Source organism: Balaenoptera borealis, assembly GCF_965194805.1.
Source record: "Balaenoptera borealis genome assembly, chromosome: 7".
Taxonomy (NCBI): domain Eukaryota; kingdom Metazoa; phylum Chordata; class Mammalia; order Artiodactyla; family Balaenopteridae; genus Balaenoptera; species Balaenoptera borealis.
Window position 1 is genome coordinate 74,567,545 of NC_138864.1, and position 24,472 is coordinate 74,592,016.

Here is a 24,472-nt window from a genome sequence, read left to right on the forward strand (position 1 = left end):
ATGTGGCACATATATACAATGGAATATTACTCAGCCATAAAAAGAAGCAAAATTGGGTTATTTGTAGTGAGGAGAATGGACTGTCCTACAGAGTGAAGTAAGTCAGAAAGAGAAAATTACTGTATGCTAACACATATATATGGAATCTAAAAAAAAAAAAAAGGTTCTGAAGAACCTAGGGGCAAGACAGAAATAAAGACACAGATATAGAGAATGGACTTGAGGACACAGGGAGGGGGAAAGGTAGCTGGGACGAAGTGAGAGACTGGCATGGACATATATACACTACCAAATGTAAAATAGATGGCTAGTGGGAAGCAGCCGCATAGCACAGGGAGATCAGCTCTGTGCTTTGTGACCACCTAGAGGGGTGGGATAAGGAGGGTGGGAGGGAGACTCAAGAGGGAGGAGATACGGGGATATATGTATATGTATTGCTGATTCACTTTGTTTTACAGCAGAAACTAACACACCATTGTAAAGCAATTATACTCCAATAAAGATGTTAATAAATAAATGTTATTCTGTAATTCTACTACAAAATGAGTTAGAATTTCGGAACATGTCTGAAAATGACATTGTCCTCTTAAATGATATTCTACTGAGACAATCTTTTTTAAGGTTTCACTAATTTGGATCAAGAAAAATTAATTTTCTAATATTTAAATTATGACAGTTAACTAAAATGACCTTAGTGTGTAGCTAGCTTCTATTTTTATTAACATTATATTATTGTATATGTATTTTAAGTCTTGGTTCCTCCATGAAAAACTAACGTATTAATGACAGTTTTAAATGTGAAAGGTAAAATGCCCTGTTTCTTTATTGTTGAAAATAAAAAGACATGTCCCTGCATCAGGGTATTGGTGAAGCAACCTACTAGTCAAGTAAGAGTAGAAGTTTTTCAAAATGTTGTTGCAAATTTTTGTTTGGGGGAAATAATTTGGGAGAATTTTTGGAAATAGTCTGAAATGATGTGGAATCAGGCCTGGTAGATAGAGTGGGTTATAAAACTTTGTAATAATATTTTGGATGATTTGTAACTATAATGAAGAGACCAGTTTTTCTTTTGGCTCAGAGATGCTCTACCAAAGAGAAATTTTGAAAATGTTTGGAGAAAGGGCAGTACCAGTGGAAGACACAATACATGTGTCCTCATGCATGACTGCCTTGAGGCGGCTCTCATTTGAACTTAAAGATTATGAGATGTTTGCTTACAAATCATCAGTTCAAGAACAGGATGGGAGAGGTTATGTTTATGTTTTAAAAATCTGATTATCAAAGGTAAGAAGTTTCATTTTTTAAGAAAATGAAAACACTTTTTTTTGCAAACAATACCAGAGTGAAATTATTCTAAGATCACATCTTAGGCAAATACTCCTAAGAACGCTTTTTATTTTCTAGATTAAAAAAAAAAGATCCCACACACCCAACATTCCTCTCTATGCCTAAGAAATTAATTTCTCACCACTTTGGGTGATAGCAGCAAAAGTCATTCTGGGGTTAATCAAAAATTTTAAGACAAGGGATATATGACATGGGAACACTGGTATATACAGGCCATGATTATCTAAGAAGTGTACATAAGTAACTAAGCTGTCCATTAAAAACTTAAAAAAAAAAAAGGCTGGAAACTTGGCAAAATCTGTGATTTAAAAGCAGTTGATGTTAGTTGTCTTCATTTTTAATACATTTATCTGTTACGATGCATCAGAGAAATTCTCTCTGAATATATCCATTTTACAAGTTTATTGTGGATAAAGTAGACCTAAATAAAGCTGCATATATTTAAGTATACAATTTAATGTTTGTTGGATGTAAACATCCATGAAATCATCACCACAATCAGTACTGTGAATACATCTGTCACCCCCAAAAGTTTCCTCATTCCCCTCTGTAATTCATCCCTCCCCAGACAACCACGAATTTGCTTTCTGTCACTATAGATTCTGTTACAAGATTTTATATAAATGGAGTCATTCCATATCTACTCTCTTTTGTCTGGCTTCTTTCACTCAGCCTAATTATTCTGAGATTCATCTGTGTTGTTGTATGTATCAGTATTTTATTCTTTTTTATTATTATTTATCCCTTTTTATTCTACTTATTCCAGATATTTCTATTTATTTAATTTCCTTTTATGGATATACCAGAGTTTGTTTATCCATTTACCTGTTGATGCTCATTTGAGATGTTTCCAGTTTTTAATTTTTATTCAAAGCTGCTATGAACATTTATGTACAAATCTTTGTATAAACATATGATTTCTTTTCCCTTGAGTTGTAGTTAAGTGTACGTTTAAATTTTTAAGAAACTGCCAGTTTTCCAAAGCAGTTGTACCCTTTCTCATTTCCACCAGCAGTGTATGAGATTTCTGGCTCCTTCTTATCCTCCCCAGTACTTGGTACAGTCAGCTTCTTTCAGTCTTAACCCTTCTAATGCGTGTGAAGTGATATCTCATTGTGGTTTTGATTTGCATTCCCCTGATGGATAATGATGTTGAACTTCTTTTCATGTTTTTATTTGGCATCAATATTTCTTCTTTAGTGAAGTGTCTGTTCAAATTTTACCAATTTTCACTGGGTTGCTTATCTTGTTAATTAGTCATGAGTTCTTTATATAGCTTAGACACAATTCCTTTGTCAGATATATATCTTGTAAATATTTTCTCCTAGGCTGTGGCTTTCATAACAATGTTGTTTGAAGAGCAAAACTTTTAACTTTTGATACAGTCTCATTTACTGACTTTTTTCTTTTGGGGTTGTGCTTTCAGTGTCATGTTTTAAAGTCTTTACCAAATTCAAGGTCGCTAAGATTTTCTCCTATGTTTTCTTCTAGAAGTTTTATAGTTTTAGCTCTGACATTTAGGACTATGAGCCATGTTGAGTTAAATTTTATGTGTGATATCAGTTAAGAGTCAAGGTGTATTTTATTTCATTTTTGCATAAGGCTACCCAGTTGTTCCATCATTTAACCTCAGTGGACTATAGTTTCCTCATTTGTAAAATGGGATTACATCTTCCATCTTGAAAGTTTGTTATGGAAACTAAATAAAACAATATATGTACAGTGCCTAGGACCTGATAGGCACTTAATAAATATAATTTCCTTCCTATACACCCTCCCCCAAAAAAACTCTTTAAAAAACTATGGAATACTACTTACTGTGTATTAGAAAATGATTTATCACTTAGTACAAGATTTAAATAAAGATACGAGCAAAGAATTAATAAACTCTTGAAAGTTTGGTGCTAGAAAGGTTTTCAAAGCTTATTTCATCCAACCCTGTCCTTTCAAGATGGAGAACATGAAACCTGAGGGCTGACATGATTCACCCAAGGTCATTCACCAAGATGGTGGCAAAGATGGGCTAGAACCCAACCCCTTAGCCCTCATCTCAACTCTTCCTCATCATTACTTAATTGAAAGGTGGGCTACAAACAAATTTTTCAGAGTGAAAAATCACCACATACATTGAAATAGAACAGTTTTAAACAGTTTTAAAAGAGACATATAGTAATTTCCTCACAAGATTATTACTAATTACATCTAGTAGCCTGAAAGTGTTAGCACACAATCTTCTATCCAACAAAATTGAATTCATAGGTGGCTATTAAAATATTTGGGAATAAGTGTTAGGAGTAGATTCACAACATTATTGAGAGTTGTTTTAATGAATAAAAAAAGGAAAATATTTATATGTTTGGCTATGTGAAAATTAAAAATTTTGCCTAACAGAAGACATCATAAATTAGAATTTTAAAAAATGAGACAAATTAGAAAAAAGTGGCAAGCTATATTAAGAGCTTGATTGATACACTTAATATATGATGGGCTGTCACGGATCCAGGGAAAACATGAAGACCCCAGCAGAAAATAGGCAAGGGGTACATACAAGTGTGTCCCAGATAAACACACATAACCATTAAGCAGAAGGAAAGAGTCTCTACCCACTAACATTTAGAGATCATATCTGAAAAAATGAGATATATATTTACATCAGAGATTGCCAAAAATTTAAAGAGTAATAATACCCCACACCTTGGTGAGGGTGTGGAAAAAGGGCCCCTTTCATGTATGCTGTTGCTGTGAGCCTAGTATTGACACAACTTTCCTGGAGGGCAATTTGGTAATTTCTATGAAAAATTCCATGAAATGATTGACCCAGAAATGCCATTTCCATGAATTTATCTTATAAAAATACCTACCCAAGTGCCTCAAGATATTTTTATTAAGACATACATTGCAGGCTGGGTTGAATATCAAAAACTGAGAAACCAGCAAAATGTCCACTCACCAATGAATAGTGTAAAAATAAATAGAGGGATGATGCATTCGTATGGCATGCTCTGCTGTTCTCAGAAGAATGAAGTTGCTCTATATATACCACCTGGAAAAGGGTCAATGACGCATTAAGTGAAAAAGCAAATTGTAAAGATGTGTAGGCTGATCCTACTTTGTAAAAGCGGGGAAGGGAGAAATAGGTATTTGAATATACATGGAAGAAAGCTTTACTCGGACTCCTTAGTTAAAAGTGACAGAATGTGGAGGAACTAGCATAAGCCAGAAGGAATTGTTTGGCTCCCATCACTGGGAACCCACAGGTACAGTTAGCCCAAGAGTTAGCTGGATCTGGGGGCTCAGGCAACGTTCTCATCGTCTCCCACTGATTCTGCCTCCCTCCATGTTTCGTCCTCATTCTTTTTCATCCCAGACAGCTGCCTCCCTCATGCAGCTCAAAAATATGGCCACTGGTAATCTAACTTCAGATTTTCCTAGTAGAATGACCTGCAAGAGTAAGAGACAGAATTTCCTGCCACGTCCCGCAGGAACCACAGCTAGGACTCTGACATTTCCGTCCCACTCCCGTTAGGGATCAAGCCTTTTCCTGAAGCAATGACTTGGGTCGGGGGCCAGGGCTCATTCTCAGCGGCAGGTGAAGCTCCTGATTCCATCTCTGGGAGCAGTGGGAGCTCAAGTGTGGGCTCAGACTGGGGGCCAGTGGTTCCCCACAGGGAGGACTTCTACTAAACAACCAGTATCTACTACACACTGGACATCTTTAATAACAATAACGTTAGGAAGTGGGTTATTATTGTAATTGAAAAATGCAAAGGTTGGGACTACAGAAAATGGTATAAAAAACAAACAGCAAACCAGGAGTCCTATCTCACCTCTAATCAGGTGCCCTTTTCAAGATTTAAAAGAACAAAGACACACACACACAGAGGCACATTTTTCCCTTATTTTGTCAAAATGTGGCATAGGTCTTTCTTGCCAACAAAGTAGTTAATTTCTTCTGGAAAGATACCGGGGAAGGAATTTTTACTGAAGAGGCTGATTCAACCTTTTCTGCGAGCAGAGACTCTTAGAGTTTGTGAGATAAGTGAAGGGAATGTACAGGCCAGGGTGAGTGCTGAGGTGGCTCTGTGTGAGCTTGTCCTGGAGCCCCCTCAGGGCAGGAAGATTGGAGGGTAAGGCCAGCCCCAGGCTTTCTGACAGCTTCTGAACGGGCGGTAAATGTCCCCAGAATGGATTTTTCTCTCCAGAAAGCAGTCAGTGCACTCTGTCTGTCACACTTGCCGCTGACTGCCTTCTCCCCATCACCCCCCACTGCCACCTCCCAGTAAGTCCGTCAAAGAGAAACCAGGAATCAGGAATGCAAGACCTAACAGTTAAACTCATTAGCTTGGATTCCACAAATCCTGCATTTGAGATAAATCAGATAGGAGCTATAATGAACTTTCTGTATTTATTACCTCTGAATAAAGGATTTACTTTGCAAATTATAGGGTAAATAAGATTGCAGAGGAAAGGGGAAAGCTACTTTTCAAGCACCCTTCACTATTTCAGAAACATCCATCAACAGGTAATCAACTGATAAGCCAGTGACTAATGATAAATCACTGCTGTCTATTCAATCAAGTATTTTTTAAAAATCCTCTTCTACTGGACACTATAGCCTGGTTCCTCATTTCTGTGTATATCCTCAAGATTAATTAAACAAAGTGTAATTCAGAATGTTTTACTAATTCAGATTACTGGAAAGTTTTTATTGTAGGATAGTTAAGACTCAGATGTGACGTCTGATATCAGATGTGATTTCTGGCATAGTTATAGTGGTTAAGACTTTTGAGTCAGGTCTGGTTCAAGTTCAGGTTCTATCATTTAATGCCATCTTGGGCAAGTTGCTTGCCTCTCTGAGCCTTAGTTCTCTCATCTATATAACTGGATAACTATACCCCTCTTATGGAATTGCTGTGAGGATTCAGTGAGAAGCTTAGCACATAGTAATCCATCAGTAAATATTAGCTTTAGTTTTTAATCTTTTTAGTCATGTATTGTGTTTTAAATGTAACTGACTCTCCTAGGTTCCCAAGACATTTCCTTTTCAAAGTTTTGATTTAGTGAGAACAGAATAGAGTGAGAACAGAATAGGGCTGGCTTTAAACACATGTTGGCCAAGTGTTCAACTGTTCAGTACAATAGGTCATGTAGTATCTGAAGGGAAAAAAGTGTATCATCTGAATCAATCTGTCAACTTTAGTTCATTGATTTTATAGGATTTGTGGATTCTTTCCTTAAGAGAGCAACCTTCACCATTATGTTCTACCTTTCCATTAACGGACAAATGAACAAATAAACAAACAAACAGACAAGCAAAATTCTCCTCCACAGAGTTAGGCAGTATTTTGATCTATTCAGCCTTGGGAGAGTCCACCAGCACAGATGGTTCCCATTTCAATAACTAGTGTATGGCATGCAGGCAGCGTTTACCCACAGACAGCACTGAGTGATGAGCTAGGAAATTGTGAGGCAGGTCAAGCAACTCCGATCAAGTAGAATGAGTGGCAAGAAAGTATTATAAAATGAAAAGTGACAAATTGGGAAACAATATTTGGCACACATGTAACAAGCAAAGGCTATAAAACACTAATACCAGAATGTAAAAATATAAAAGAGACTCTACCAATCAATCAGAAATGCCAAAGAATCCAAAAGAAGAATGATACTAGGTTAGTCTCTGCCAAGTCACAAAAGAAATTCAAAAGGTTAAGAATTTATGAAAAGAAGCTGAGCCTCATCAGGAATCAGGGAAATTCAAATGAAACCAGCAGTGGCTCACCATTTTTGATTATCAGACTTGCAAAAGTTAAAAACAATGATAAATACCTAATGTTGAGGATTTCAAGGAATGGATATTCTCTTAAATTACATATTTTTTCTATTGCTGCAGTTACAAATTGCCACAAACTTAGTTGCTTAAAACAACACAAATTTATTATCTTATGTTGGTTAGAAGTCCAATAAGAGTCTCACTGGGCTAAGATCAAGGTGTCAGATGGGGCTGCATTCCTTTCTGGCGCCTCTGGGGAGGATCTATTTCCTTGCCTTTTCCAACTTCTAGAGGAAACCAGCATACCTGGACTCCTTCTTCCATCTTTAAACACAGCAATGTTGCATTTTCTTTGATCATTCTTCTGCTGTAGTCATATCTCTCTCTGACCACAGCTGGGAAAGATTCTCTGCTTTTAAAGATTCATGTGATTAGATTGGACCCAATCAGATAATCCAGGATAATGTCCCCATCTCAAGGTCTTTAACCTTAGTCACATCTACAAAGTCCCTTTTGCCAGATAAGGTAACATATTCCCAGGTTCTCAGAATTAGGACGTGGACATCTTTGGGAGGGAGCATATTCTGCCTATCATATTAATGGTGATAGTCTAGTCTATTTGGAGGAGAGTTTGGAAGTACAGTCAGCCCTCTGTATTCACAGATTCTGCATCTGTAAATTCAACCAACCTCGAACTGAAAATATGGGGAAAAAATTTTTAATTTCAGAAAATTCCGAAAAGCAAAATTTGACTTTGCCACACTGGCAACTATTTATATAGCATGTACATTGTATTTACAACTATTTACATACCATTTACATTGTATTAGGTGTTATAAGTAAACTAGAGGTGATTTAAAGTATATGGGAGGATATACCTATGTTATATTCAAATACTATGCCATTTTTTATAAGGGACTTGAGCATCCACAAATTTTGGTATCCTGACGGGTCCTGGAACAAATTCCCCATGGATACTGAGCGACGACTGTGTATGCAAACCTACTAACGCAGAAATTTGACGTTTGGTTATCTATCCTACAGAAAACTTGCACATTTGTATAGAAGTGTATGTCCAGAGACGTTCATTGCAGCATCATTTGTGAAAGCAAGAGATTAAAACAAATGAAATGCACCTCAAAAAAGGATTTTTAAGTAAACTATATCTGTGTTACCAGGTAGCAGTTAAAAATACAAATACAGGCAGATCTCTATGTGCTGATATGAAAATATCTCCAGAACATGTGGTTAAGTGAAAAAAAGAAAGGAAAAAAAAAAAAGTTGAAGATATACTAAAATAAACATTTAAATGGAAACTTATAGTTCAAGAATTTTTAAAATGTCTGGAAGGATCCCCACTAAACCTTTGAGAAGTAGAGTGAAATTGAGGATAGGGAATGGAGGGGATATTCACTTTATCTCTCTTGATAAGCAGATAGATGATAGATAGATAGATAGATGAACGATAGGGATATCTATACTTATCTCTGTAATGTTTCAATTTTCACAGGAGTGTATTCACGTTTACTTGTATTTTTAAAAAATATTGTTTAAAATCAAAGTGCACTGGAAGCTAAGTCATGAACACAGCTACAAGATGTGCACTACTCACTAGGCTTGAGTTTTCCATCTTTTTTGCTTTCAATCTGTTTGTATCCTTGAGTATAAAGTGTGTATTTTCAATCTGTTTGTATCCTTGAGTATAAAGTGTGTCTTGGTAGGCACCAAGCAGTTGGATTATTTTTTTAAATCTGTTCTACCTCTAGCTTTTTTTTTTTTTTCTTTAACATCTTTATTGGAGTATAATTGCATTTCAATGGTGTGTTAGTTTCTGCTTTATACAGCTATACATATACATATATCCCCATATCTCCTCGTTCTTGTGTCTCCCTCCCACCCTCCCTATCTCATCCCTCTAGGTGGTCACAAAGCACCGAGCTGATCTCCCTGTGCTATGCGGCTGCTTCCCACTAGCTATCTGTTTTACATTTGGTAGTGTATATATGTCCATGCCACTCTCTCACTTCGTCCCAGCTTACCCTTCCCACTCCCCATGTCCTCAAGTCCATTCTCTACATCTGCATCTTTATTTCTGTCCTGCCCCTAGGTTCTTCAGAACCATTTTTTTCCCCTAGATTCCATATATATGTGTTAGCATATGGTATTTGTTTTTCTCTTTCTGACTTACTTCACTCCTACCTCTAGCTTTTAATTGACATGTTTTTTTTTTTAATTTTATTTATTTATTTATTTATGGCTGTGTTGGGTCTTCGTTTCTGTGTGAGGGCTTTCTCTAGTTGCAGCAAGTGGGGGCCACTCTTCATCGTGGTGCGCGGGCCTCTCACTATAGCGGCCTCTCTTGTTGCGGAGCACAGGCTCCAGACGCGCAGGCTCAGCAATTGTGGCTCACGGGCCTAGTCGCTCCGCGGCATGTGGGATCTTCCCAGACCAGGGCTCGAGCCCGTGTCCCCTGCATTGGCAGGCAGATTCTCAACCACTGCGCCACCAGGGAAGCACCCCCCTTAATGTTTTTAAATGGACAATGACAATCAGTAAGTAGCTGGCTCAGCATTCAAAATGTTAAGCACAGAAGCCAAGCGTATATCATCTAAGTGTTAGAATCCATCGTGAGACTCCCAATGAAGAATATACCACAGAAACCCAAAGCAATTAAATATGCCCATTTACTTATATATTTGTTCAAAAACTAATCACAGAGCTCTTATTATGTGCCAGACAAGCACAAAGGAAGTAGCAGTGAGCAAAGTAGACAAGGGCTCTGCCTTCTTTCCAGTTGGTTGAGAGAAAAGACACAAAAATCAGCCAGCAAACAAATAAAATGAACAAATCCATTCTGGAAAAACCTAATTGGTACAAATAAAGAAGGGCGCTATGAAGTAGCATGAAGCTACTTTCTGTCAGGTTGTCAGGGAAGGCCTCTCTGAAAAGTACCCTTTGAACTGCGATCTAAATGGAGCTAATTGTGCAAAGATGATCTGGGGCAAGAGTACTACGGGCAGAGGGAATAGCAACTGCAAAGGGTCTTAACTGGGTGTGATGTTGGCAATAGGAAATATTAGCTCTTAACATTTCTTTCCTTTTACTTCTTGCTTAGTTTAATAAAATCAGTTTTTAATCACTCATAATACTGGGGAAAGTCAATGACTCTATTAGCCCAAGACTCACTGTATTCATTAGTATTTTTAGATTTGTAGTAGATTTTGTAAACACTAGAAAAAGACGATGTTTGACATTTTGTAAATTTAATATATATATTTAAAAGTCCAAAATATATGAAGAATTCATACAACTCAATAGCAAGAAAACAATCAGATTGAAAAATGGGCAAAAGATCTGAATAGACATTTTTCCAAAGACATACAGCTGGCCATGAAAAGATGCTCTACATCACTACTCATCAGGGAAATGCAAATCAAAACCACAATGAGATATCACCTAACACCTGTTAGAACAGCTATTATCAAAAAGACAAGAAATAACATGTGCTGTCAAGAATGTGGAGAAAAGGGAACCCTTGTGCACTGTTGGGGAGGATGTAAATTAGTGCAGTCGCTATGGAAAACAGTATGGCGATACCTCAAAAAATTAAAAATAGGACTACCATATGATCCAGCAATTCTACTACTTCTGGGTATTTATCCAAAGAAAAGAAAAACACTAATTCAAAAAGATATATGTGCCCTCATGTTCATTGCAGAATTATTTACAATAGCTAAGATATGGAAACAACCTAAGCGTTCACTGACAAATTAATGGATAAAGAAAAAAAATATGTATATATACACACACTATATATACACACATATACACAATGGAATGTTATTCCGCCATAAAAAAGAATGAAATCTTTCCATTTGTGCCAACATGGATGGACCTTGAGGGCATTATGCTAAGTGAAATAAGTGAGACAGAGAAAGACAAATACCATATGGTCTCACTTATATGTGGAATCTAAAAAAAAACTCAAAAACTGAACTCATAGACACAGAAAACAGATTGGTGGTTGCCGGAGGCCGGCAGTGGTAGTGGTCTTGGGGGTGGGGGAGTAAAATGGGTGAAAGGGGTCAAAAGCTACAAAATTCCAGTTATAAAATAAATAAGTCATGGTGATGTAACATACAGCATGGTGACTGTAGTTGATAATACTCTGTTGCATATTTGAAAGTTGCCAAGAGTGTAAATCTTAAAAGTTCTCATCACAAGAACTTTTTTTTTTAACTGTGTGAGGTAACTGATGCTAACAAGACTTACTGTGGTGATCATTTTGTAGTCCATGCCAGTATCGAGTCGTAACATTGTGTACCTGAAATGAATACAATGTTATATCTCAATTATTGTACCTCAGTTAAAAATATTTAAATAGAATAAAACTGTAGCATGAAATGTTACCTCTGAAAAAATAGGGAAGCTGTCTCACTATCCCATCTTGTTTACTCTTGTCTTTCATAATTTTTCACCTCACACTCGGACTAGCCAACATCACCTCTTCACCCAGGAAAAACAGCCCCAGCAGAACCTTCCCTCCTTCACTTTCTTTCCCTAAACTTGCTATTCAGAGCACCTTCTTGAAGACTCCCCGGTGCTGGGAAGAAGAGGATAGCAGGATGGTAAAGAAATTCTTTGGAAATGCGAACTTACCCCACTGGTGAGGTTGATGTCAAGCCTCCTTCTTGTCCAGCTCGGATAGGACCACAGGCTGCTAGAAGAGCTTCATTCAGGAGGTGTTCATCTTCCTTACAAAGTGGAAAATGGGCTACAGCTCAGTAGTTTTTACCCTGTTTGTTAGAGCTGGAAGATCTGCTCTGGAAAGCCGCAAAGTAGACACTATATTTCTAGTGTGAAAGAATTTCAATCTAAAATGGAACCAGAGGATATAAAAAGAAGAATTTCACGCATGTGCCCTCAGGAAAATGAAACTTAGGAATTGAGAGACTGATTTCTTGTGAATGCCTGACAGAAAACCAGAACTTCTCTTCTGACCAAGGAACATCCGCCGAGCATCTCTTCCCATCCTCAAGCGAATGAACTTACCACTTGGACTCTGTCTGGACGCACCCTCTTTGCACTCCTCGCTCACAGATAGAGGCCACCCCAAACCTTCCACAGACTCACCTGCAGCTTGTTGTAGTTGGCATTTCCTGAATTGCAATTCCTCTGCTATTGCCAAATAAATTTGATTTCTGGTTATTCGAGTTTGCCTCCGTTTACCTCTTTATTTAGATTGACTCTGGATAATAATAGTACCTTGCACAAAGTGAGCATTCTACAAGTATTCATTAAAGTAATGAATGAATGATTGATTACACAATTCTATAGATCAGTGAAGAAATGTTCAAATAAAACATAGGACAATAATAAATAACCTCAGAGTTTTCATTGTTGAAGATTTATTTTTGCAACCTAAGGGTATGGTCACACTAGTTTCTGTGTTATACCAGATTTCCTGGCTCCATCCCACTTTATTTAGGGCCAGCTCCATTAAGCTGAACCAGGAGGTTTAAACTAAAACATGTTAAAAGAAAATTCATAGTACTTTAAAGAAAAGTCCTTTCTCTAGCAGGCAAACATTTTAAGAATGTTAATTGGAACAAATTTTATATTGCAATCTTTTGTCACATTGTAAAATAATCCCTAACCAACTGCAGGGATTCTGTTGCTGAGAAGTCATTGCTGTTGGCAAAGTTTAGGTGAAAAGAGAATAATTGTTGTGTTCTTTTGTTTAAGGGAATTGAATTGATTCTTGCATATGTAAAAAGATGACAGATTCTTAAAAATGTATGTACAGTTTAAAACTCAGTTATTTCCCAACTAAAGTTGGCAAAATGGTAGCCTAAGGGATTAGTCAATTTCTAATCTACCATTCTCATTCATGGATTCATTAACTATATAAAGAAAATGCATAGTCTTAATATGTTAGATCCTAGTAAGTTTTGAAGACTTGATTTAATACCAGATCCTTTGATGCAATTCAGTCGAGTTAAAATTCTACAGCAGTTTGATCCTGCTCTCAAGAGCCAACTGGTCAATTTTCAGGAATTTTGTGAACCAGTTGTAAAAACACCCACTATTATTAACAAGTTTATAAAAACTTACAGTTAAATTAAACATAAAACAAAGGTGATAAATACTCAAAACTCATCGTTTCCTAGTGATTTTACTGTATTTTACTGTTATTTATGCCCTTGAGGTTATTTACGTCTATTGTATCTGTACGGCAGAAATATATGTAATGGGATGCTAATGAACAGCTTTTCTCAACTCCATGTTCAGTGATGTCACACTGAAAGTGGCCATGGTGGGAGTATTTATCCCATAGAAATGAGAGAATCAGGGCTTAATTTATTGTTTTCTTGATTGTCCAGACAGAGAAAGTGATGGAGAAAATAATAATGACGAGCAATAAGCTTAAAAGTGTGTCCAAGAAATATATTGGAGAGCCAATTGTTAGACCTTTACCAGAACACACTGAAGCTAAGGATTAAGATTTCAGGTGCATTAACCTAGAAGTCCCATCCCATGTGTCAGGGTCCATTCTCTAACAATGAAAGTCCTGACCTTGGGATAGAAGACCACGCTTGGTTGGGAGTTTATATTCATTGGAGCTTGTCTGCTTTTACAATTAAGTCTTAATCCTGTTGCTCAGCTTTTTATACTGTTCCACTGCAAGAAATGGGAGATTCTTTATATGCTACCAAGGAGGCCCCTTGGCTTTCTTTCTTTTTTTTTTTTTTTTTAATTTATTTATTTATTTTTGGCTGCATTGGGTCTATGTTGCTGTGTGCAGGCTTTCTGTAGTTGTGGCGAGTGGGGGCTACTCTTCGTTGAGGTGCGTGGGCTTCTCATCGTGATGGCTTCTCTTGTTGTGGAGCACGGGCTCTAGGCACGTGGGCTCAGTAGTTGTGGCTTGTGGGCTCCAGAGCACAGGCTTAGTAGTTGTGGCGCACGGGCTTAGCTGCTCCGCGGCATGTGGGATCTTCCTGGGACAGGCTTGAACCCGTGTCCCCTCCATTGGCAGGCGGATTCTTAACCATTGTGCCACCAGGGAAGTCCCTCTTTGGCTTTCAAACTTGACTTTTAATTGCTAAATAATTGCCCTCAGCATTTAAAAAAAAAATCTTTTACCGAGTGTTAATTGAGCTTAACAATAATTACCACTCAATTCCAAAGTCCTTATAGATATGATTGCTCCCATACTTCTCAAATGCCCATACAATGTACCAACTAATGCGTTTATTTTTCACTAGTATACCATCCTGATTTACCATCAATAAAAGTTTTAACAATTGCACTGCTACCTAGTGTGAGAGACATACCACATACCATCCATGCTGGAGTCCTCATTCCCTGTCGGTTGGCAGGTGGTTTGCCTCCAAAATTCCATTTAAGCATCTATTTTCTCAGTGCTACTCCTGACCCCATCTCAGATGGGGTTCCCCAGAAAGCAGACTATGAGACAGAGCTTAGCAGACAGCACGTCAAATAAAGAGTGTTCCTGAAATCCACACCTGTGGAAAGGAGTGGAAGGAAGCAGAACTGGGCAGATGGTAAAGCGGAGCTCTGATATAGTCTCCAGGAAGGCTTCGGCTGACCCCATGGAAAGGTCTGGAACTTAGGTGGCCCTTCAGAGTTGTCCCAAGGCGGAGCATGGCATCCAGGCCTTTATACCCCTGCACTGATCAATCTTTGAGGATAGAAGAAGAGGTGACCTCGTGCAATTTTCTAAGCTATAGGCAACCTGCCATGAGAGCTGTCTTTTGGCAGTACTCCCAGTAATCTTCACTCCTGAAGGGGAATCTGAGTGGCAAAGCACAACACCTACCACAGTGCCTACTATGTGCCTGGCACTATTCTAGATGCTGGGGGTACAAGCAATAAACAAATCAATAAGAAAACATGTAGCATGGCAGATGGTGATGAGTGTTATAAGGAGAAATAAAGCAGAGTCACTCAGCTCCAGCCACACTACATCCATGATGTTCTTCAAACCCACTATGTGTGTTCCATTCCAAAGGCATTGCTGTTTCCTCTGCTTGGAAGGTTCTTCCTTCCTACAACTTAAGACCTCTCTCCCTTTAGGTATTGGCTCAATGCTACCTTCTCAATAAACCATTGTCAGACCATTCTATTGAAAATTGCAGTGTTCCCCCAACATACACACATCCCAGCACTCTCTACCTTCCTTTCCTCATCTGTCAGTTCTCTCTGTTTTCCTGAAAAAACCTCTACTCTGCTCTCCTGGCTGCCTACACCCTTCTGAAGCCTGAGCATCCTTGCTGGGACCTTGGTAAAATATTTCTTTTCTTTTCCTTTATTTTTCTCAAACAAGTACCATAGTACTGTTCAGGAATGAGAATGGCTACTCTGCTCGGTTCCCCTATCCCTCACTCCTGCCCGTTTCCACCCCCACCCCTCTCCACTAAAGGATAAAGTAATTTTTCTCAACACTGAAAATCAACTGGGAAAAAAAATCTAATAGGAAACTGATTAAAGCAGATGAGGAGGAAAAGATTTTAAATGGCTGCAGAGCAGTGTGCCCACACATGGCTGGTTTTCCATGAGCAGTTTTGCTTCCCTCCTCTGCAGGAACCGTCTTTCCTTTGCAAAATCCTTCCAGGTGGGTTGAGCCCTGTTTCTGAGTGCCCCTGAACTAATGCACATGTTTGTTTAGTGGTCACCCTGCCTGTTCCCCTGCCTGGATTCGAATGCCTTCATACTTGAAAAGGATCTCTTTAAATCTTTTCAATCTGTTTTCCCAACAGATTTGCAGTAGCATGAGCTCGTGGGGTGGGGGAGAAGTTTAAGCAGACTTTGTACAGTTTGATTCTCACTGTAAGTTCAAAACCAACAAAATAGCTCAGATCTGAGCAAAAGAGAAATGCCATCCTTTCGATGTTGTACAGTAAGTGCACATCACAATCTCATCGGTCAGAAAAACACAGGCATTGCCAGCATGTAACCGTATGTGTGGTCAGTTACAAGGGTTGGGTACTTGATGCCTTTTCTAACACATCTATTTTCCTTCCATTTTACTTACCACTTCCTTTTCATGACCAACCCTCCATCATGCCCATTCCAACCCACCACTCTCCATGCTCCAATTCACAAATTAAAGTGTTTCTGCCTGGAGTTATATATTCCACTGGATGACAGGGGTTCCCCGCTGGAGTTCATGTAGCTGAAATATCCAGATGGTTGTCATAATTCTTCACTTGACTTTTCAGTGTGCCTGGCTATTCTTTCTCATTTCATCCATCATCAAAACATTTTTGAAAGTCATCCTCTCCATAGAATGTAAAGGTGAAGCTTCAAGTAAGGTGTTCTACACCAGAGTTAGAAATTACACTTGAACTCAGAGAGCAAGTTTTTCAAAACAAATGTGGGCTGAAGTAAGAAGATTAACATTTAAAATGTTCGCCTTTTCTATTTGAGTAGGCTTATTTATTAAAGTTTTTGAACAAATATTTATCAAACACTTATTATGTGCCAGACATTTTTCTCAGCACTTAGCATATCTCAGTGAACAAAATGAAGCCCCTGACACCGTGAGAACTTACATTTCAGATGGGACTGCTGAGAATAAACACAAATGTAATAAATAAATAAATTACATAGCCTGTTAAGAAGCTTCCCATGTGATACAGGAAACTTTCCCATACATGATATGGGGGAAAAAAATGAGAAAACATGGTAAGGAGGATCAGGAGAACAGGAGGTGTTGAAGGTGCAGTATAAAATTAGGGTGCTGGGGGGGCAGTCTTTATTGAGAAGGTGACATGTGCATAAAGATTAGAAAGGTTTTTCAGGCAAAAGTCACAGCCACAGCAAAGGCCCTGAGGTGGGAGCTTGCCGGGCATGTTTGAGGAACAGCAAGGAGACCAGTGTGGCTGGAGGGGAGTGAATTTAGGGGAGAGAAGGAGAAAAAGAAGGCTCAGCTAGGGAAGTGGGGTCAGAACACATAGTGCCCAGAAGACCATTGTAAGGACTCTGGCTTCCACTCTGACTGAACTGGGGAAGTCTTAGGAGATTCTGAGCAGAGACGTAATCTGATCAGATTTGGATATAAATCTGGCTGTTGTGCTGAGAATAGAAGGTGGAAGGTCTGAGGATGGAAACAGGGAAATAGGTTAAGAAGCTGGTAATGGTGGTGCAAAACAAGGTGGTGGCAGAGGTGGAATTGAGAAATGGTCAAGTTCTGGATGTATGACAAAATCAGAGGAAGAAATTTTCTGATGAATTGGATACAGGGTGTGAGAAAAAAGTCAAGGATGCTGCCAAAGTTGTGTCTGAGCCCCAGGAAGACTGCGTTGCCATTAAGTGAGATGCGAACAGCTGCAGAGGATGCAAGGGCAGGGGCCATGTCAAGAGTTCAGTTTTGGGCATGTTCAGTTTGAGACAACAAAATGACAATATGTTGGGTAACTATATGTGAGCCTGGAGATCAGGGGAGAGGTCTGGGATGAAGAGATGGATTTAGGAGTCCTAGACATTTAAGTGGTATTTAAAGTCAAGAGTTTAGATAAGATTACCAAGGAAGTAAGTGTAGGTGGAGAAGAAAAGAGGACCAAGAACTGAGATACCAGGGATCTCAGTATTAAGAGATCAGGAAAGGAAAAACTAGTAAGTAAGACTGAGAAGAAACAACTAGTAAGGTAGGAGGAAATCCAAGAGAGTGTGGTATCCCAGAAGCCAAACGAAGAAAGGTTGAAAAAAGTGAGAAGTGAGAACTGACCATTGGATTTAGCAACAGGGAGGTCATTCATGATCTTGACAAGAGCAGTTTCAGTGAAGTAGTGGAAGGAGGCAAAAGTTTGATGAGAGAGGATTCAGGAGAGAATGGAAGGAGAAGAATCAGAAATGGCAAGTCAAGACATCCCTTTTAACAAATTTTGCTGCAAGTACCCAAAGAAATGAGATGATAGCTTATAAAATGAAGGTGGCAGAAGAACAGCATGTTTGTATGCTACTGGAAATGATCCAGTAGAGAATCAACATCCTGATAATATAGGAGAAGAAAGAACAACTGCTAAAGCAAGTAAGTGAGAAAGGATGGGCTCTAGTGCACAGATGGAGGGGCTGGCTTTAGTTAGGAGCATGGATACCTCATCTTTGATAGCAGGTGGGACAGTAATGTATGAGGGGGCAGATGTGAGGGTGGAGATGTGATTGTAAGAGTTGGTGGAAGTTATTTTCTAATCTCTTCAGTTTTCTCAGTAAAGTAGGATGCAATATCATCAGCTAAGATGATAAAGATGGGGGGAAAAGACATGGGAGGTTTGAGGAGAGAGATGATGTCACATAGGTGGTGAATAGTGAGCAAATGGACTAGAGAGGTATAGAATGGTTACTGTGAGCACTATGGGTTCACCGAGTTTGTGCTTCTGAATTTGAAGTGAGACCAATCAGCACAGTCATGTTCTTCTCCAGCCATGATAAGTTACCCAGGTTCCTGTACAGCACAGGCAAAGAGTTGGATTTAAGCAGCATTATGGTTTCACCAAACAAACATGACAGAACAGGAGAGGGGCAAGGAATTTGAAGGTGTGCACAATGAGAGTGATTGTTGTGGATGGAATTCAGCTGGGTAAAGAGGAGCCTGGACATGAAAGGAGTAAGAGATAGTGAAAAGGTGTTAGAATTGGAGGTCCCAGTGGGGGGGGGGGGGGGTCAAAGAATTACAGTCAGAATACTAAAGGGGGAGATCCAAAAAGTCAAGAGATGTTGGTCAGGATGGGATATATGATATTGAGAGAGTGGGAATGACATGGCCTTGCAGGGTCTGCCCATGGGAGTGGGTGACTGCAGGAGGGAGGGCACCACCACAAGGGAAAAAGGATCAGGGATCTGAGAACCCAAGACATTGGAAGGATCATTCATTGCAGTATTGAAATCATCAAGACGGTAAAATCTCAAATGGCAAATTAATGTAAACAGAGTTATGATATAACTGTGCAATGAAATATTATGCAATCATTAAAAACAAAATTTTGGAAAGATACTTAAAGATGTGAGGAAATGATAAAAGAATGCCAAGGGGGAAAATCTAAGATATATAATTTTATATGCAGTACAATCTAATTACTTGAAAATATATCTTTACACATAGAGAAAAGACTAGAAGGAGATAAAATGTCAATGGGGTTTATCTCGATGTGAAATTTAGTTTTTTCCTTGTATCATTTGTGATTTTTCTAAATTTCCTACAAAAAAGCCAAGAAAAAACATATTTTAAAAAGAGAATAAACAAAAGAGAGTAACATTATAATTCCAGTGCATTAAACTTCCTGAGTATTTTTCAAAAAAAAAAAAATTTAGTCATAGCTCCCAGATTTTCCACTGTCTTCTGAATGATAGTTTACATAGGTTATGTGAAATGTGACACAATTTTGTGGTTAAAGTTTAAATTTTCTTTTATCTTCAGAGGATTTTTTTCATACAATAGATTTTTTTAGTCAATTGGGACTCTAGGAATTTGCTTTTCTTCCAAAAGTTCTATAAATGGATGTTCACATTTGAAATGATCTTTCCTTCTAGATAGGACAAATATCTTTTACAGAGGATATGGGAACACATAGCTATATTTCTAAAGCTTTAAGCATCTAGATCTGGCGTGGAGAGCCAGAATGGCTATAACTTAGGTCACTTCTGTAGAGCTGCTGCCATTCAAAGCTAAGTTGGGAGAACAAGGCTTCTGATGCGGGGTTGGGGGGTGGTCTTTGTCCCTTGTGGTTGGGGATTTTTAAAGAGAATGCAGTTAATTTAAAATCTGTAATTAAGTAATTAACACATACACACTCCTTCCCCACCAGGAACAAATAAATATCAGTGTTTGTGAACCTAGCAGTTGTCTTATGTTGTTTCACCTTTACTTCCAGCTTTTCCCAGAGAATTTTTTTCCTGACCTATTAAGGGTAACTACATGGGAAAAGAAAAAGACCTCCTTTTGACTCTCAGTAGAATAGATTTCTACCAGCCCTTATCTTGAACACCCTGTGTAGTCTCATGTTGACAATAGAGGAATAGGTTAGGGAAGATATTCTAAGAAAAGATTTAGGGTCGAACCATATAACATTTTGGAACACATTAATCTCACACTGACCCAGCCTGAGAAACAAATCCCATTTACCATTTTAAAGATTTATTTTATTTTTAACATGTAAGGTTAAAGAGGAAAACTTTTATTTTTACTTTAAAGCAATTTACAATGCAGTTGACAGAAGAAAACTAAAAAGAAAATATGACTGAACTTTAACCATCAAAAATTTGTGTGTCTAATCTTCTCTGCAGAAAAGTCTCAGGGGGTAATTTTGAGAGGAAGAAAACATTTCCTGAAAGCTGAAAAATACTAGTTTTAAACATGAAATTTCAAAAGTCATGAGGCTCTAGCATCACACTGCTGTTTCCCTGGCTCCTGCACCTTTTAAATCTTTGGCACCCTTGTCCAAAAACCTGGTGCCTGCAGCCTGGGAAGGAGATGAGGTTGCTCCTCCTGTAAAATATTGGCCGTATCTTGTTTTGTCTTTGTCTCTATCCCTATAGACAGCAGACCTTCATTCAAAATAGTAGTAGACCTTATAGTAGACCTTCATTCAAAAGTATAAGTTTGAGGTGTCTAGGCAACTTATAGCCCTTTTTATAATAATTCTAATTTTTAAGATTCCACTTTTATGGTAGTATAAGCAGCCTGAAAGGAGAAAAGACCTGAGGGATAATCGAGAGCCCAATCTTACAGACTAGGAAGGCACATGACTTACCCAGGGCCATGAGGCTGGATAGGAACACGTAAATGAAGACCCCAAAATTAGGTTCTTTTGTGCGCATGTATCTACAGTATAGATTCTCTGCGTGCGCGCATGTACACACACACACACACACCCCTTCGAAATCTTGAAATAGCTCTATATTAAGGATTGAAAGAAGCAAAAACTAAAAACTTGGTTATAGTTACTGGTTCAACCATCTGCCCACTATAAACTGGAATACCTTCTTATTCAAATGGAACATTTCAATTGCATGAGTTCAGACACTTTGTATTCTGAACAATCGTAAATGTACAAATATTTCAAAATTATACAAGTCTAGAAACTTTCTTCAGTATATTAATGTTGACTTTTTCTAGTTCTTCCCATGCCAGTTTATGAAGTTTCTGTTGATTCTAAAGTAAGAACTTGGCTGTGTAGTCCAAAAGTACCGAGAATCTCTGGCCTGCATGATCTAAGATAAATGGAAGTTTGAGCAACCAACATGATTTTGACAAAAACATAATTTTTTGTTAAAAGAGTCCTGTAGCTATATAAAGAAACTGTTTATGTTAAAGGTAAAATCAACAACAATAATAGTAACAAATATTTAGTAAATGCAAGACACTGTGCCTAGTATTTTACTTATATTTTCTCATTTAATACTTCCAAAAATCCCATGGAGAGAGCTACTGCTCTTATGCTCATTTTTAAAAAATGTATTTTATTGAGGTATAGTTGATTTACAATGTTGTGTTAATTTCTGCTGTACAGCAAAGTGATTCAGTTATACATATACATATTTATATACATTCTTTTTCATATTCTTTTTCATTATGTTTATTACAGGATATTGAATATAATTCCCTGTGCTGTACAGTAGGACCGTTTTGTTTATCCATTCTACATATAATAGTTTGCATCTGCTAATATTATGTTCATTTTATAGATGGGGGAACTGGGAAAATTATGGAATTTGCCAAGATAACAAGCTAGTGAGTAGCAGAATTGGAGATTGGAACCAGGCAGTCTTAACCACTCCTTCAACCAGATAACATAGAACAGTTATTAGAAAATTGGAAAAGTATGTGTTTGTGTGAATTCAGTTCTCAGTAGAATGGTCTGTGTATTTGATGGCCGATAGCATGATCAGCACCATATATGCTTTGGAAATGTTGCTTGTCAAGCATGGAAAAGTAAAATATTTGTGCTTGCTCTTCTGTTCCCAAGACGAATTTTATTAATTTCCACTAACATGTTAAGATAGTAATACTAAAAAGATGAAACATAATCAAACCGTTAGGTTAAGAGTCTACACAGGCATGACCCACCAATTTTCTGAACTGATGGTAGAAATTAATGGGTCGATGGACTTTAACCACTGCATGAAAACAACCCAACATGCCCTTGTAAATCATTGTTGAACTCATTACTCATTACAGATTGTACTTCTCATCTTCGTGCCACATGTAAAATCTTGGCAAGATTTGCCTGACATTCAAACCGACTCTTCTCACTCTAGCATCACACTTTTCTGGTGTCAGCCCGCTGCAGGTGTTTTTCTATCACAGTGAATAATTACATCAAACAAAGACAAGAAATATTCTAAAGCTGACAAAACCACACATCTGAAATCTGTATTTCCTACCTCTTGGGAAATTAAAATCTACACGTGTAGGGGCTTCAGTGCCCATGTCTTGGGGCCATTCTAGGTTTACAAAGAAAGATCTTTTCTTTGCAAGCCGACAGATTGCAATAATACAGGAAATTAAACTATATTTATAGACTGGACACCAGCACACCAGCATGCTTTCTTAGCTCTCTGAATCTCCCAACAAAAACAAAAACACTAGCAATCAAAAGGGTGAGCAAGAAGTGACAAGTGTTTTGACAGCTCTAGAATACTTTGAGGTATTTTTAGCATATTTCTGAGTCGTATTAGCTTAACCTGTAATAGAATATAAATGAGCCCATATGGCACAGATGTAATTATGTTCCATGCGAGAAATCCCTGTGGTAGGTTGGGGAGGGGGGCCAGGGGAGAAGAATACACCAGCCCCACCTCCCTCCCCACCCTCTCCCCCTCACCACATGTGCCTTCTGGAGGGCATGATTTACACATCATTTGCATTGAGAAGAATATGAAGAAACACAATGCTAACAACACGGGACTAAAAAGGGCAAGCGAAAAATTGGGGATCCCTAGGGGTGCTGCTCTCTGTGACTGACATCCAGTTAGGAGCAGAGGCAGCTTCCCCTCGGGATCACAGTTGATGAAGCGATCTTTGATTATGTGGGCACAGCAATCATAAGCCGTAATTATTATTACTGCAAGAGAGTGGGCAACACATCTCTGGGGAAAGCCTCTGTCACAGACACTTTGCTGACGCATGCTGGAAGCAAATGTTCTCCCAAGGATCATTTTCATTCCAACCTGATATTTAGCTGAAGCGTCTTTGACTACCAGTCATGAAACATTAAATATAGATTAGAGCCAGAGAGATGTTGAAAGTTGAAATTCACCGGAGGTGCACACTTGTGTCCTTGAGAAACAACACGAATGCCGTCCAGATGTTGCAGCAGCAAGGCAGAAAGGTCCCAAGCTGCAAGGAGGCCACAACAGAGGAGAGGGGGGATGTTTAGCATTCCACCAGGCTTCTGTTCGGTTTATTTGTACTACATTAATTTAGCAAAGAATCCTAACAGGCTGTTAGTGGTAGATGTTGCAAAGTGTTCACTGTCCGGAAAGAACGAAGAAATGCTTCTGTGCCAGGGAAGGGAGTAATTCAAAGCACGTAATTGATTTTCTACAGTTTCAAACTGTGATAAGACTAAGGCCTAGCAACAGAAACATATGTTAGCATTTTTTGTCTGTGTTACTCAATGAATCCACAAAAAAGAGCACCCCCAAAACTCGTAGATGGTTAACTGGCTTTGAACATCTCACTAGATATTAACAGACACTTGCAGTGGAATTTGGAATAAAGTGGCCGGCTTTGGAGCAGTTTGCAGAAGGGCAGCTGTGCTGTGCAAAGCAAAATCCATCCCCCAGGTGTGTGATGGGAGCACCTCTTCCATTTCCTCAATGAATTGCGAGAGAGAGCTGCGTTTACACTTGAGGCTTTCCTTGTGCCCCCCCCTCACCCACTTTTGAGAACAGGAATCAGAGGGAGGCTCTGGCACAAGCTCGAAGCATGTAATTGGCATATTCAGGCAACACTCTTGCTTCCTAGCAGTCCTAGTAAACTAGAGATATGAAACCAGTCACCCTAGAGGCAGGAAATGGAGTTAGAGGAGATAAGGAGGTGGGCGGCAGGCAAGGATAGGAAGTGAGACCCAGGAATTGCTTGCCAATGAGGGCTGACAAGTGCTGGCTTGGATGAACAAAGGATTTTTCATTCCACAGACCTTTAAAAATGGGAGGTACTGGTTAATTCCTCGGGTCTTTCTTGGAAGCAAAGAGCTGAATTAGATGCCATGCTGACCCCCCCAGCTCTAAGATTTTACCTTCCTTTCACAGGATTTCTTAATGTCTCTTCCACCAAAAAAAGGGAAAAACCAAAAGCTTTGTCTGAAGTTGCAACAGTCACTGGGGGTC

General features: G+C 38.6%; 1 protein-coding gene across 1 annotated transcript in view; it reads left to right on the forward strand.

Moving 5' to 3' along the window:
- LOC309631734 (uncharacterized protein) overlaps window positions 1-24,472 on the forward strand; it is a 492,832-nt gene that overhangs the window by 389,992 nt on the left and 78,368 nt on the right. The gene's annotated exons all lie outside the window — the stretch shown is intronic.